The following is a 13,100-nucleotide window of genomic DNA, read 5'->3' as shown; positions in this document are numbered from 1 at the left end:
TTTAAAATTATGGATATGAATTACGAAAAGAGTTAATACCACGAGGTTCAAGTAAAAGGATATGGACCGTGACTAACATGACCAATGGGCTAATGCGATTTTTGATTTAGGTGATTCATGCAATGGTTCAGCAGCTGCTAAGGCGACTACTTCATGAGAACAGAGGCAACGCACCAGTTGCGATACCCTGTCTCAATGCAACCCATTACCTCGGGCAAAAAGGGGCTGTGTACCGCCACCGTACCTCACCCAGAGGAGCTGGAATTAAATAACTGTTCAGTGTACCTGCAACCTTTTGACATAACATCTGTACCACATATTATATGTACCATACAAATGTACCGTCTATGTATACCTGCTTTCTGTTGGAGGTTATGCTCGTGTGCTTTATCCACCGTGTAAGGACTGCAAATGCCACATGTTTGCACCGGGTCCTCCACATGAGGGAGAAGAGGGAAGTGGATGGTCATGGAGTCACACTCACAAATTAACCAGGACGAACAAGGCCGAAGTCACTGGCAATGGCTTTTGGAACTAGTGGGGGAGTGAGATGTTATGTATTGTCCAGGTACATTAAATGTATAAGTACAATGGTGCGCCACAGAAGGCGCTGTGGTGGGAGACCTGAATGTACCTGCAAGACAGAGTATAAAAGGTTGCCCACCACACCTGAGAGGCACTCTGGAGTCAGACAATAAAGGACTAAGGTCACAGCAGTTACTACAACACCAGACCGTGTGGAGTCAGTGATTTGAGTGCTACATACATTACACACAGCAGCCCAGCAGGTCCATCACACCAGGCAGTCCAGCAAGGCCAGCTGCACAGCAGCCCAGCGAGGGCCCAACAAATGATTCAACAACACCAGCTTTCACACCGAGACGATCAATCAGGGCAAGAAGGGCCCAAGATCGACTCACATTGTAAATAGTTACACTATTGACTTTGTGGGGGAAGTGTTGTTATATATGTAAACTTTATTTACTCTGTACAGCCATCAGAGGGCTCATCCACTGGAGTCCCAAGGGATCCCATAATCCCTTGGGAGCACAGGTATTTAAGGAGGCTTCACAGGTTGGAAAGGCACTCTGGAGACCTGCAATAAAAGACTAAGGTCACACTTTACTTTGAGCTCACAGTGTTCAGTCTGACTCTTTCTTCATACACAACAGTGACCATGTCTAGAAATGTGCTATCCACGAAATTCTCAGTCTCGCTAATGCGGAGCTCAAGTTGCTACAGCTGGAGACAGCTTGTGCATACATGGTTGTCCAGGCTACGTGAAGCGTCCAGGACTTCCCATATGCCACAGGATGTGCACTCCATGGGACTGAGCTGCGCTGCCATGCCTCTAATTAATTGATTATAAACTAAACTATGAAATAAACTTAACACTCTACGACAAAAAAAACACTCACCGGCAACTCACCAATCAGCTCCTTCCCTTGTGCCGACGTCACTTTTGGTTTCTGACGTCACTCCTGTGTTGAGTTGTTATTGGCTCTCCGCCTGCTCATTGTCACCATTGCTGCCGCTGCTCTGGTCTGCGCTGTCTCTGGGCCTCCCGCTCAATTTATACTCTGGCCGCTCGCTACTGCCGCTGCTCCGGTCTGCCCCTCTTTCTTCCCCGAATTCCCACTCTTTCCAAATTCACAAATAAACCACTCTGTTTAAGTCCACTCCCTTTAAGACCGCTCTGTGCAGACCACTCTGTGCTCTGAAAATATGTTGACTTTTGTACTCTTAAGAGCTATACCCAATTTTCAAGTGTTAACTCAGCTGCCCTATTCTCTTTGTTTAACACCAATTCAAGACAAACACTTACAACTGACTGACAGTTAACTGCCACAGGCAGGCAACTTCTGTTAACTACAGTTTTAAAGTTCTCGGTTTAAATCAAAATGTTAAACTAGATTCCACCATGTACTTACCCAATACTTACCAGAAATTCCTACTCTTTCCAAATTGCCAAATAAACCACTCTGTTTAAGACCACTCCCTTTAAGACCACTCTGTGCAGACCACTCTATTTCCACCTCCGCAACATCGCCCATCTCCATCCTTGCCTCAGCTTATCTGCTGCTGAAACCCTCCATGTATTTGTTGCCTCTAAACTTGACTATTCCAATGCACACATGGCCGGCCTCCCTAATTCTACCCTCCATAAACTAGAAGTCATCCTAAACTCTGCTGCTCATATCCAAATTTGCACCAAGTCCCGCTCAACCACCACCCCTGTGCTTGCTGACCTACATTGGCTTCTGTTTAAGTAATGCTTTGATTTTAAAATGCCCATCCTTGGTTTCAAATCCTTCCATGGCCTTGCCCCTCCCTATCTCTGTAATCTCCTCCAGCCCTACAATCTCCTGAGATTTTTGCACTCCGCCAATTCTGGCACCTTTAGCATCCTTGATTTTAATCACTCCACCAATGGGGGCCATGTCTTCAGCTGCCTAAGTCCTAAGCTCTGGAATTCCTTGCTCCAGTTCTCTTTCATCCTTTTAGATGCTCCTTAAAACCCAAGCTTTTGGTCAAATATCACCTTATGTGGCTCAGTGTCAAATTTTGTTTGATAACTCTCCTGTGAAGTGTCTTGGGACATTTTACAATGTTAAAGATGCTACATAAATGCAAGTTGTTATTGTTGAGGGACAATATGGTAGATTGTCACATGGTGAAAATGTAATGGCAGCTCCCTGGCTATTTGGCATTAACATTGAAGATAAGCTGATTTGATATTACACACTAGCTGGACACTAATAGAACGAAAGCCTTTCCTGTTCATAAAATTGAGAGGATTGTCATTTGGGGCTTTGAGAGCCACATGAGTTCTGTGAGTTGCTCCTTGCACCTGGAATCCTGCCAGTTTGTAGAACTGGATAGCTCTCTCTCTCTCTCTCTTGCTTTGTGTGAATTTTGTAGCCCTCTTGAATAGAGCCACAGTGAACTTGGTGTACTAATGAGCAGTTGCCTGCCGATGTGGCAAAGGCCACCAGATGCTACCTAGAAGGATCCAGTCAATATGGGCTAGACTTTTTACTTAGCTGGCTATTGCCCAAAAAATGGGCAATGTTCCAGCCTTAGCAATGTTCCAGCTTTCAGGATCGCTGGAAGAGCACCTATTTTTCTGATCGCTACTTTCAGCTTTTTTTGGGGGGGGGCGATAGTTCAACGATAGCTCAGCGATGTGAAATGGGCCTTAGCGATGTGGAAGGCTGGTGTCCCGAGCAACAGCCTTCGGCACGTGTTTTTTTTTGCAAAGAAGGTTAAAAAAGATTGATAAAGGGATTAAATTGGCCCCATATGATCAAGTAATCTGATTTCAGGAAACCTGATTCTAAAACCACACAGTTTGAATTGGCAATAAAAAAAACATTAAATGGGAGATGCACCTGACTAAAAATGGAATACTTTTAAGGATATTATGCTATCTGGATAAATATTTGAAAATGAAGTTTATCAATGGATATGGGAAACGGCAGAGAAATAAAATCAGAATAGGTAACTCCAATTAAAGATCTTACACCAGAACAAGCTACATTGTTAAATTATTTAAATTTTTCATTGAATTTTACAATTGTTGTGCAGTGTCTCCTAATAATGTAAGGTAAGGTAAAACATGAATACAATTATTGGAAAACAATGGCCAGGCCAGGCCAAGCAAGGATGAAACGTAACACAACTACAACTGATGTCTTTCCGTAACTGTAACTGTAACTGTAACTGTCACCAATGTAAGTTCATGCAAAGCATTCATTTATGAGCTGCTGATGCAAGAATTTTGCAGCTGCGTAACTCCCACGGGGCTTTTTCAGTCTTGTGGGGGGGGGGGGGCGGCATGGGGGCATGGGTTCATCGCCAGGCAGATTGTCCTCCCCGAGGTCCTCGTCATCCTCCTCCTCTTCACCATCCTCTTCTTCCGCCTCCCCTCTCTCCTGCGGTGGACCTGCAGTCCCATCTGACAATTGTTGTCCTCTCCTTATAGCTAGGTTATGCAACATGCAGCACACCACAATAAACTCAGCGACCCGGTCAGGGTGGTATTGTAGGTTGCCTCCTGAGTGGTCTAGACATCTAACTCCAATTGTCTTTTCGACGATATTGCGTGTAGCTATATGGCTTTCATTGTGGCGCTTCTCAGCTTCCATCTGGGGATTACGCAAGGGGGTCATGAGCCAGCTGGCAAGGCCATATCCTTTATCTCCCAGCATCCAACCGTGATCTTGTGGCTAACTCTTAAACAGGTCAGAAACAGTGCTCTCATCTCATCATAGATGCTGCCTGGAAAATTAGCATTTACTGCCATGATTATTTGGTTGTGGTCGACAATGAGCTGTACATTCAGGGAATGGAATCCATTTCAGTACCGTAACACCTCCGCATCCTGTAAAGGTGCTCTCAGGGCAATGTACGTAGAGTCTATTGCTCCCTGCACCTTGGGGAAGTTTGATATTCACGAGAAGCCCAAAGCCCTCCCAGTCTGTGCCTCTCTGGTCATAGGGAAGCTTATAAAGTCCATCCTGTGAGTGTAAAGGGCTTTAGTCACCTGTCGAATGCAGCAATGTATGGCATGCTGAGAGATACCGCAAATGTCATCAGCTGAGGCCTGAAAGGAGCCCGATGTTTGGAAGAAAAGTGCCGCAGTAACCTTTATCTCAATGGGCAGTGTGTCCTGTTGGTGCTGATAGGCTGCAGATCTCCCTTGATGAGCTGACATATCTCAGCGAAGACCTCCTTTTGGAACCGCAGCCTCCTAAGGCACGTGTTATCAGACAAGTTCAGGTATGATCGCTTTTCCATGTAAGTGCATTGGGTGTAAGGTCTCCTCCACTGCAGCAGTCTGCTATCTTTTTGGGCACATAATGCTCTTCAATATACCTTCTCCCATCTTCAGTCTGCAGAGCTATCCCACTAACCAGTTGTGGGCCCACCGTCTATGGGCTCGTCAGGGACTTGCTGGCACCAGCGAAGACAATGACCAAGACGTACAAGAAGTTCGTAAACCTGATCCATGAGCAACTCAAGCCCAAGGAGAGCATCCTCACAGCCAGACAGCAGTTCTACGCCCACCGACGGCCCGAAGGCCAGGAAATCGCGAAGTACGCTGCAGACCTCAGGAAGCTGGTGGTACCGTGCGAGTTCGGCAACCACCTCAACGAAGCGCTGTGGGACATTTTTGTCACTGGAATTAGCCATGAGGGCATTCTTCATAAGCTCTTGTCAGCGGATACTACAGTTACACTGCAGAAGGCCATCGCTGTGAGCCAGGCATTCATGACCTCGACCTGCGGCTCTAGATAGATGACTCACCCTCAGGACTCAAACCCGGCAGGTACTGTGCACAGAGTGGCGCCATTTAGTGGCTGGACTATAGAGCGCGAACCCTCTTGGGGAAGAAAGAACAGGCCCACAAGTCCCTTAACTCAAAGTCCGTCGAGGGCGGCTAATCGAGTAGCACCATGCTGGCATTGCGGAGGGAATTACAGGGCTCACCAGTACCACTTTAAAGACGATGTATGCAAAGGCTGCAGCACAAAGGGCCACCTCCAGCGGATGTGTAAGAGAAAAATGACTCACTGTGTCGATGAAGAGTCTGCAGATGGCCAGGAATCCAGTGCGGATTATGAATCGATAGGCAGAGAGACAGCCCAGCCACATGGGGAGGTACAGAGCATGTTCACCTGCACCACCGAGAGTTCCCTGCTGAGGATAGAAGTCGAGATAGGTGGTGTTCCTGTCTTCATGGAAATAGACTTGAGGATGAACCAGTCAGTGATGAATCAAGAAGCCTTTAAGAGGCAATGGGACAATCAAACTGAACGACTCAAGTTGGTCCCGCTTCAGGCAAAGCTGCGCACCTACACCGATGAAATCATCCCAGTTGTTGGTAGCGCGAATGTAAAGGTACTCCATGATAGCATGGTGCACAAGTTACCTCTGTGGATTGTTGCAGGTGATGGACCAACGCTGCTCGGCAGAAGGTGGATGGAGAAGATCCATTTGAAATGGGAAGACTTCGCCCCTCCAGCGATCGACGTCCTCTGCACTCAGAGGCAAAGCAAGCCCTCACCCAAGGGTGGACCTGGCACTGGAGAGCAGACCAGCACGGCACCCGAGACACAGATCGCTCAGTACGACTGCGTGGAGATGATCCAGCTGAGACGACCCGAACGCACCTTCCAGACAGCAGTGGCAGGACTCCGGAGGAAGAAAATCGGATCCAGAGGCGACTTCCCAGCTTTGGAGGCAGAACTCGGGGAGAAGAGGATCACCGCAGTCGACATCGTGGATGGAGGAAAGATGACACCCAAACCACGAGGTGAGGCGCTGAAGAAAATGATGGCCGCGGCCAGACCATGAGGTGCAGCGCTGATGGAGCAACATGTGGCACCAAATGGAGAAGTGAATTGGGGTAAAGAAAGCAAGGCTCTCTTAAAGGAGGCCTGCAACCCACTATAATTAAAGGGACAGTTCCACCCACTCAAGCAATGTAATAGTAACTGTAAATCAGAGAAAAAATGTGTAATTGATCATGTAAAATGTGTAACTCTTAATCTGAATGGTGTACATGCAACCAGCGAGGAAAAGTCGCGCGATTATGTAAAATGTGTAATTGATGATCTGAATTGCGCACATGCAACCAGCGAGGAAAAGTCGCGCGATTGCGATCGGACCCACAGAGTGTCCATCATAAGTAATGAAAAGTTGTGTGATGCAGGATTTCAACTGCACGCAGCCAATGCAGCGGGCAGACACCCAGCGGGAGCACACAGGTCCAGCGAGCTACCCAATGCTGTAGCCTGTGTCCCGGGGACCAGAGTCATGCACCATGGAGTGTGGTCACAAGCAGCCAACACACACGAGCTGCAGAGCAAGCGACCTCAGCAGGGCAACGGCACCGGTAACGATACCATGCCCCTGATCGGCTCCACCTCTCAAGCACCAACTACCAGGAGCCTGAAGGAGAAGACTGTGCTAAGGCACAGTCCCCAGACCCCAACGCCACCAAGGCCATACCCGTAAATGAAGGGTCACCCACCACAGTGCCCCCAAAGGGGACCGGAACCAGCCAGGATCCCAAACCAAACAACGCCCAGGCCAGCAAGTCAGCAGTCCCCTGTGCACTGCTAAGCGACAGCTCCTCAGGAAGCAGCAGCGACCCAGGGCGCAAAGAAAGGACAGGGAGGTCACAGACATCTGTGAACCAGCCCGACGCTAGGGACCACGGCAACAGCCCCAAGAGCAGGCAACTCGAGCACTGGGCACCGCGCCGCCACCAGACTGCAGGGACTCAATCCAGCAGCCCTGGAACTGGTTTGTTCTCACGCACCGGTCACTGCATCTATAAGGCATCTCACCAGTTTAACGTACTTGTCTCACAACGGAACCACAAATGTAATGTTTTCCTGAACTTGAATGTAGATGAATGCTATGAGCCTCTGGCATAATCTATATGTGGAGACGGTGGGGAAGAGAATGGAGTTGTCAAGGACACACACAAACAGCAGCCACCAGCACTCTGCTGCACCAACCACTCACCCAAGATTGAAACGGCCTGCCAAGGGTCAACCAGATAGAGCCCACATAGAGCTAAGCCCAGAGCACAGTCAATGCAGAGGCGATTTGCACTAAAGGCTCAGGAGGGAGTGATGTCAGGTATCCTACATAGCTACTGTTGGTACTATCACAAGGTGTGCCACCAGAGTGCACAGCAGTGGGAGACTTGTAGGTTATCTGTATAGGTGTGCCTGGCCTAGTATAAAAGGCAGGCCACCAGGTGTGATCCTCACTCTGGAGTTAACAAATAAAGGACTAAGGTCACTACAGTTCAAGTACAACACATTGCCTCGTGGAGTCATTACTAGAACATCTAAGGACACAACACAGACCACAAAATGTAATGGAGCTGCGCTCGTTCCTGGGACTCCTCAACCATTTTGGTAACTTTCTTCCAGGGTTGAACACCTTGCTCGAACTGTTGCACAAGTTGCTACGCAAGGGAGACGACTGGGTTTGGGGTCAAAATCACGAGGCCACCTTCAAAAAGGCCAGATACTTGCTGTGTTCGAAAAAGTTGCTTGTATTGTATGACGTCTAGTTTTAGCATGTGACGCATCATCGTATGGTGTCGGGTATATTTTACAGCAAGCAAATGTAGTGGGCAAACTCCAACCGGTTGCATATGCGTCTAGAAATCTATCCAAGGCCGAAAGAGCATACAGTATGGTCGAGAAGGAGGCTTTGGCCTGTGTCTATGGGGTTAAAAAAATGCACCAGTATTTGTTCGGACTCAGATTTGAGTTAGAAACCGACCACAAGCCCCTAATCTCACAGTTTTCAGAAAACAAAGGCATAAACACCAATACTTCGTCGCGAATCCAAATATGGGCAGTAACACTGTCAGCCTACGATTATACGATCCACAACAGGCCAGGCACTGAGAACTGCACCGATGCCCTCAGCCGTTGCCCACCACCAGGGTGGAAATGGCGCAGCCCGCAGACCTGTGCCTGGTCATGGATGTCTTCGAAAGCGAAGGGTCACCCGTAATGGCCCGCCAGATCAGGACCTGGACTAACCAGGGCCCTGTGTTATCTCTTGTAAAAAGTTGCATCCTCAATGAGGGCTGGTCAGCGGTCCCAAGAGAAATGCAAGATGAGATAAAGCCGTTTCACCATCATAAAGATGAAATGTCCAACCAATCGGATTGCCTCTTATGAGGCAACTATGTCGTCCTGCCAAAAAAAGGCAGGTCAACCTTCATACGCGACCTACATAGTGCCCACCTAGGCATAGTCATGATGAAGGTTATTGCCAGGTCCCATGTCTGGTGGCCCGGCATTGACTTGGAGTTGGAGTCATGCGTGCGCCAGTGTAACACTTTCTCACAATTGAGCAATGCCCCAGGGAGGCTCCACTTAGTCTGTGGTCGTGGCCCTCAAAACCATGGTCCAGGATCCACGTAGATTATGCGGGCCCCTTTCTAGGAAAAATGTTCTTCGTTGTAGTGGACGCCTACTCTAAGTGGATCGAATGTGTAATGATGGCATCCAGCACATCCACCGCCACCATTGAAAGCCTCAGGGCCATATTTGCCACCCATGGCTTGTCTGACATTCTGGTCAGCAACAATGGTCCGTGTTTCGCCAGCTCGGAATTCAATGAATTCATGACCCGCAATGGCATCAAGCATGTCAGGTCTGCCCCGTTCAAGCCCGCATCCAACGGCCAAGCGGAGCGGGCAGTCCAAACCATAAAGCAGAGCTTGAAAGGCATCACAGAAGGCTCCTTACAAACCCGCCTATCCCGGGTGCTGATCAATTAAAGGACACGACCCCACTCACTTACCGGGCTCCCCCCCGCGGAGTTACTAATGAAACGTGCATTCAAAACTAGGCTCTCCTTAGTTCACCCTGACCTCAACAATCAGGTGGAAACCAGGCGTTATCGGCAAAACATGTACCGTGATCGCGCGGCTGTATCACGCGACATCACTGTAAACGACCCGGTGTTTGTGCTGAATCACGGTCATGGCCCCAAATGGGTCGCTAGCACTGTTTTAGCCAAGGAGGAGAATAGAGCGTTTTTTGTCAAACTGCTTAACAGACAAACGTGCAAAAAGCATTTGGACCAGACCAAATTGCGATTTACAGGTAACCAGGCACTACTGGGAGAGTACCTTACTTTCAGCGATCCACCTACGCAATCAGCAACAGACCTAGCTGCCAACCACGAGGATGATCCCACCATCTCCAACAGTCCAGTCAGACCAACAGCGTTGCAAGACAGCAGTGGCCCGACCAACTCACCCATGCCAGAAGTGACACTCAGACGATCAACCAAGGAGTGCAGAGTTCCAGATCGCCTCAACATGTAACTAACTCACATCAAAGACTTTGGGGGGGAATGTTGTCATATATGTATACTCTGTGTATATACTATGCTAGTACCAATAGAGGGTGCAACTCTGGGAGGCCCAGGCAGGAGCTGGTCACCACGCGGTGAAGGCATTCTGCAGTCACAATAAAGAGACTAAGGTCACAGCAGTTCAAGCACAGCCCTAGGCCTCGTGGAGTTATTCTACAAATAAGTAGAGACATATTAATATCAACTTCAGCTGCCATCTATTCCATCAGCATGGGTGCTTTTGAAAAAATCTCACCTTGATCCTCAGAATCCCACCATAATCAGCCCCAACACCAGCAGCACCAGCATCACCAACAACAAAACAAACCTTTTCCGTAATCACCTGATGCTGGACAGGACACAAGGCATCAGCACATGACCACATTGCTGCCCATGAGGCCAGGCCCAGGGCTGGCCTCACCACAGTCAGATTTACTTCACGACACTGCACACCCTGGCTACCATATGATGTGCCAGGAAGGCCATACCACCCCACACCAACACTATAAATTATCCCCACAATGCCCAAGCCATTCCTTTCACACTCATCACCATTGCCGGGGAGTACCATTATGTCTCACCATTCAGTACAACTCACTAAGCCACTTCCAAAGGTGCACACGAATTTGCCCAAAAAGGCAAAGTATTGAAAATAAAGATTTCAATGTTTGACAATACATTAACAGAAAATTGACATGGACTTTGGCTAAAAGACCCAAGTACCTATCCTTGTGTCTTGTTAGTTGGTATGATTGCACATTCGTTCTGGTGGGTTAGTGAGTGTGAGTCCATGACTATCCCATGCAGAGATTATTAGGTGCAAGCATGTGGTGCTTGCAGTCCTCGCATGGGTGATGAAGTGTTGGGTATAACCTCCAACAGAAAACAGGTATACATCGACGGTACATTAGTATGGTACATACAATATGTGGTACAGCTGGCATGTCAAAAGATTACAGGTGCACTGAACAGTTGTTTAATCCCAGCTCCGCTGGGTAAGGTACGGTGGCTGTATACTGCCCCCTTTTTACTGGGCTGCGCTGAGACAGGGTATCGCAACTGGTGTGTTGCCTCTTTGCTCAGTAGTCGCTTTTGCGGTTCATCTGCAACCGCTGTACCCTTGCACCATTAGTCACGGGTCCGCTAACCCTTTTACTTGTTTTACTGTACTCCCGTGATGTGACTCTTTTCGTAAATCATTCGTGTCCCTCATATTTAAACACAGTACCCATTTAGCATTGTAAATCCTTCATATCCCTCGTTTCACCTTTTTAAACACAGTAACCAACCAGCACCAATACAAAAAAATTTAACTCTTATCCTATCATGTCACCATACCAGTCTCATTACTCCTCTGGACTTGCTTTTGCCTTACAAAAAGTCTCTTTGTGGGGACCACCAATGGTGTGGGGCCCTTTTAAGGCTCCCGAATGCATTGCCCTTTTAAGACGCCATCTTGTGGTTCCCACGAGACTTTCCTTGGGCTCCGCCATTTTAGTCGCTCTGCTGGCCTTTGTCTGCCGAGCACTGCCGCCACGAGGCCGCCGCCATCTTGAGCTCGCTGACAAAGAGGAAAGAAAGTATAAAATCACGCTTGAAGGGGGGAAATTCTGGCCTCGGCTCCAGCATTGCAGGTAACACCGATAATTCGCACGTTGGTGATGATCCGAGCCCTCTCATTACAACAACCATGGTAGGAGGGACTGCGGTGGAATGATTGCGTCCTTCGGGTAGTTGTTGTAGATGTAGAAAGCAGTGGAAGCTTTTAAGGAGGCTGGATCGATTGTGCGATTATACTGTGGAGAGAGAAGCCCGTCTGGAAAGATCTTTGAATTGAAACTTGTCGCGTTCTCCTGGGTCATACCTGCTGCCGCTGTAGCCTCCTCTCCTACCGTTCCGGCCACTGCTGTAGCCTCCTCTCCTACCGTTCCGGCCACCGCTGTAGCCTCCTCTCCTGCCGTTCCGGCCGCCGCTGTAGCCTCCTCTCCTGCCGTTCCGGCCGCCGCTGTAGCCTCCTCTCCTACCGTTCCGGCCACCGCTGTAGCCTCCTCTCCTGCCGTTCCGGCCACCGCTGTAGCCTCCTCTCCTACCGTTCCGGCCACCGCTGTAGCCTCCTCTCCTACCGTTCCGGCCGCCGCTGTAGCCTCCTCTCCTACCGTTCCGGCCACCGCTGTAGCCTCCTCTCCTGCCGTTCCGGCCACCGCTGTAGCCTCCTCTCCTACCGTTCCGGCCACCGCTGTAGCCTCCTCTCCTACCGTTCCGGCCGCCGCTGTAGCCTCCTCTCCTACCGTTCCGGCCACCGCTGTAGCCTCCTCTCCTGCCGTTCCGGCCACCGCTGTAGCCTCCTCTCCTACCGTTCCGGCCGCCGCTGTAGCCTCCTCTCCTGCCGTTCCGGCTGCCGCTGTAGTCTCTACCACCACCCGACTTTTTCTCTGCGTGTACACCCCTCGGTTTGTCGGCCATCGATGGACCTCCCGCTCATCGCCTGCAGCGCCCCGCTGGCTCGCACCCCAGCAATCGGCCTGCACCTACAAGACTGCTCTTTGGGAACCCAGGGAGCAGCAGTCTGTGGAGGAATGAAGTCTTCCCAGCTCCCTCGGACTTTCCCCATCCATCTCCTGCCGAGTAGTGTCGGCCCATCGCCTGCAATAACCCACAAGGGTAAACCGTGCGTCTCGCCCCCATGAGATACCTGCACGTCCGCTCTGCCGAGAACAGGTATCAGTTCCTTGGTGTAGGTACGCAGCTTCGCCCTGACCGGGACCAGCTTGAGTCGTGCAGCCGGGTTAACCCACAGTTTTTCAAAAGTTCTCTGACTCATCAACAATGGAGCCGATCCCGTATCCACTGCCATACTCACTGGGACTCCGTTGATTTTGACTTCCATAATCACTGGGGGCGAATCGTCGGTGCACGTATACAGTCCCAACACCTCATCTTCTTCTAGCTGCTCTTCGCTGAACAGTGGATCATCCCCCATCTCCTCAGCCACACGGTGAGTCAGATTTATTTTATACATATGCTGAAGGTGGCCTTTAACGTGGCAGGTATTGCACGTATACTCCGCAAACCTGCACCGGTGAGCCTCATGGCTTCCTCCGCAGCGCCAGCATGGTGCTGCTTGATTGGCCCCCCTCAGCGGACTCTGAGTTCCAGGACCTCGAGGTCCGTGCTCTCTGCCCCGGGCAGAGCCA

The sequence above is a fragment of the Pristiophorus japonicus genome, chromosome 3 (genome assembly GCF_044704955.1).
Source record: "Pristiophorus japonicus isolate sPriJap1 chromosome 3, sPriJap1.hap1, whole genome shotgun sequence".
In the NCBI taxonomy this organism is placed as follows: Eukaryota; Metazoa; Chordata; class Chondrichthyes; family Pristiophoridae; genus Pristiophorus; species Pristiophorus japonicus.
Note: the sequence above shows the minus strand (reverse complement) of the source record.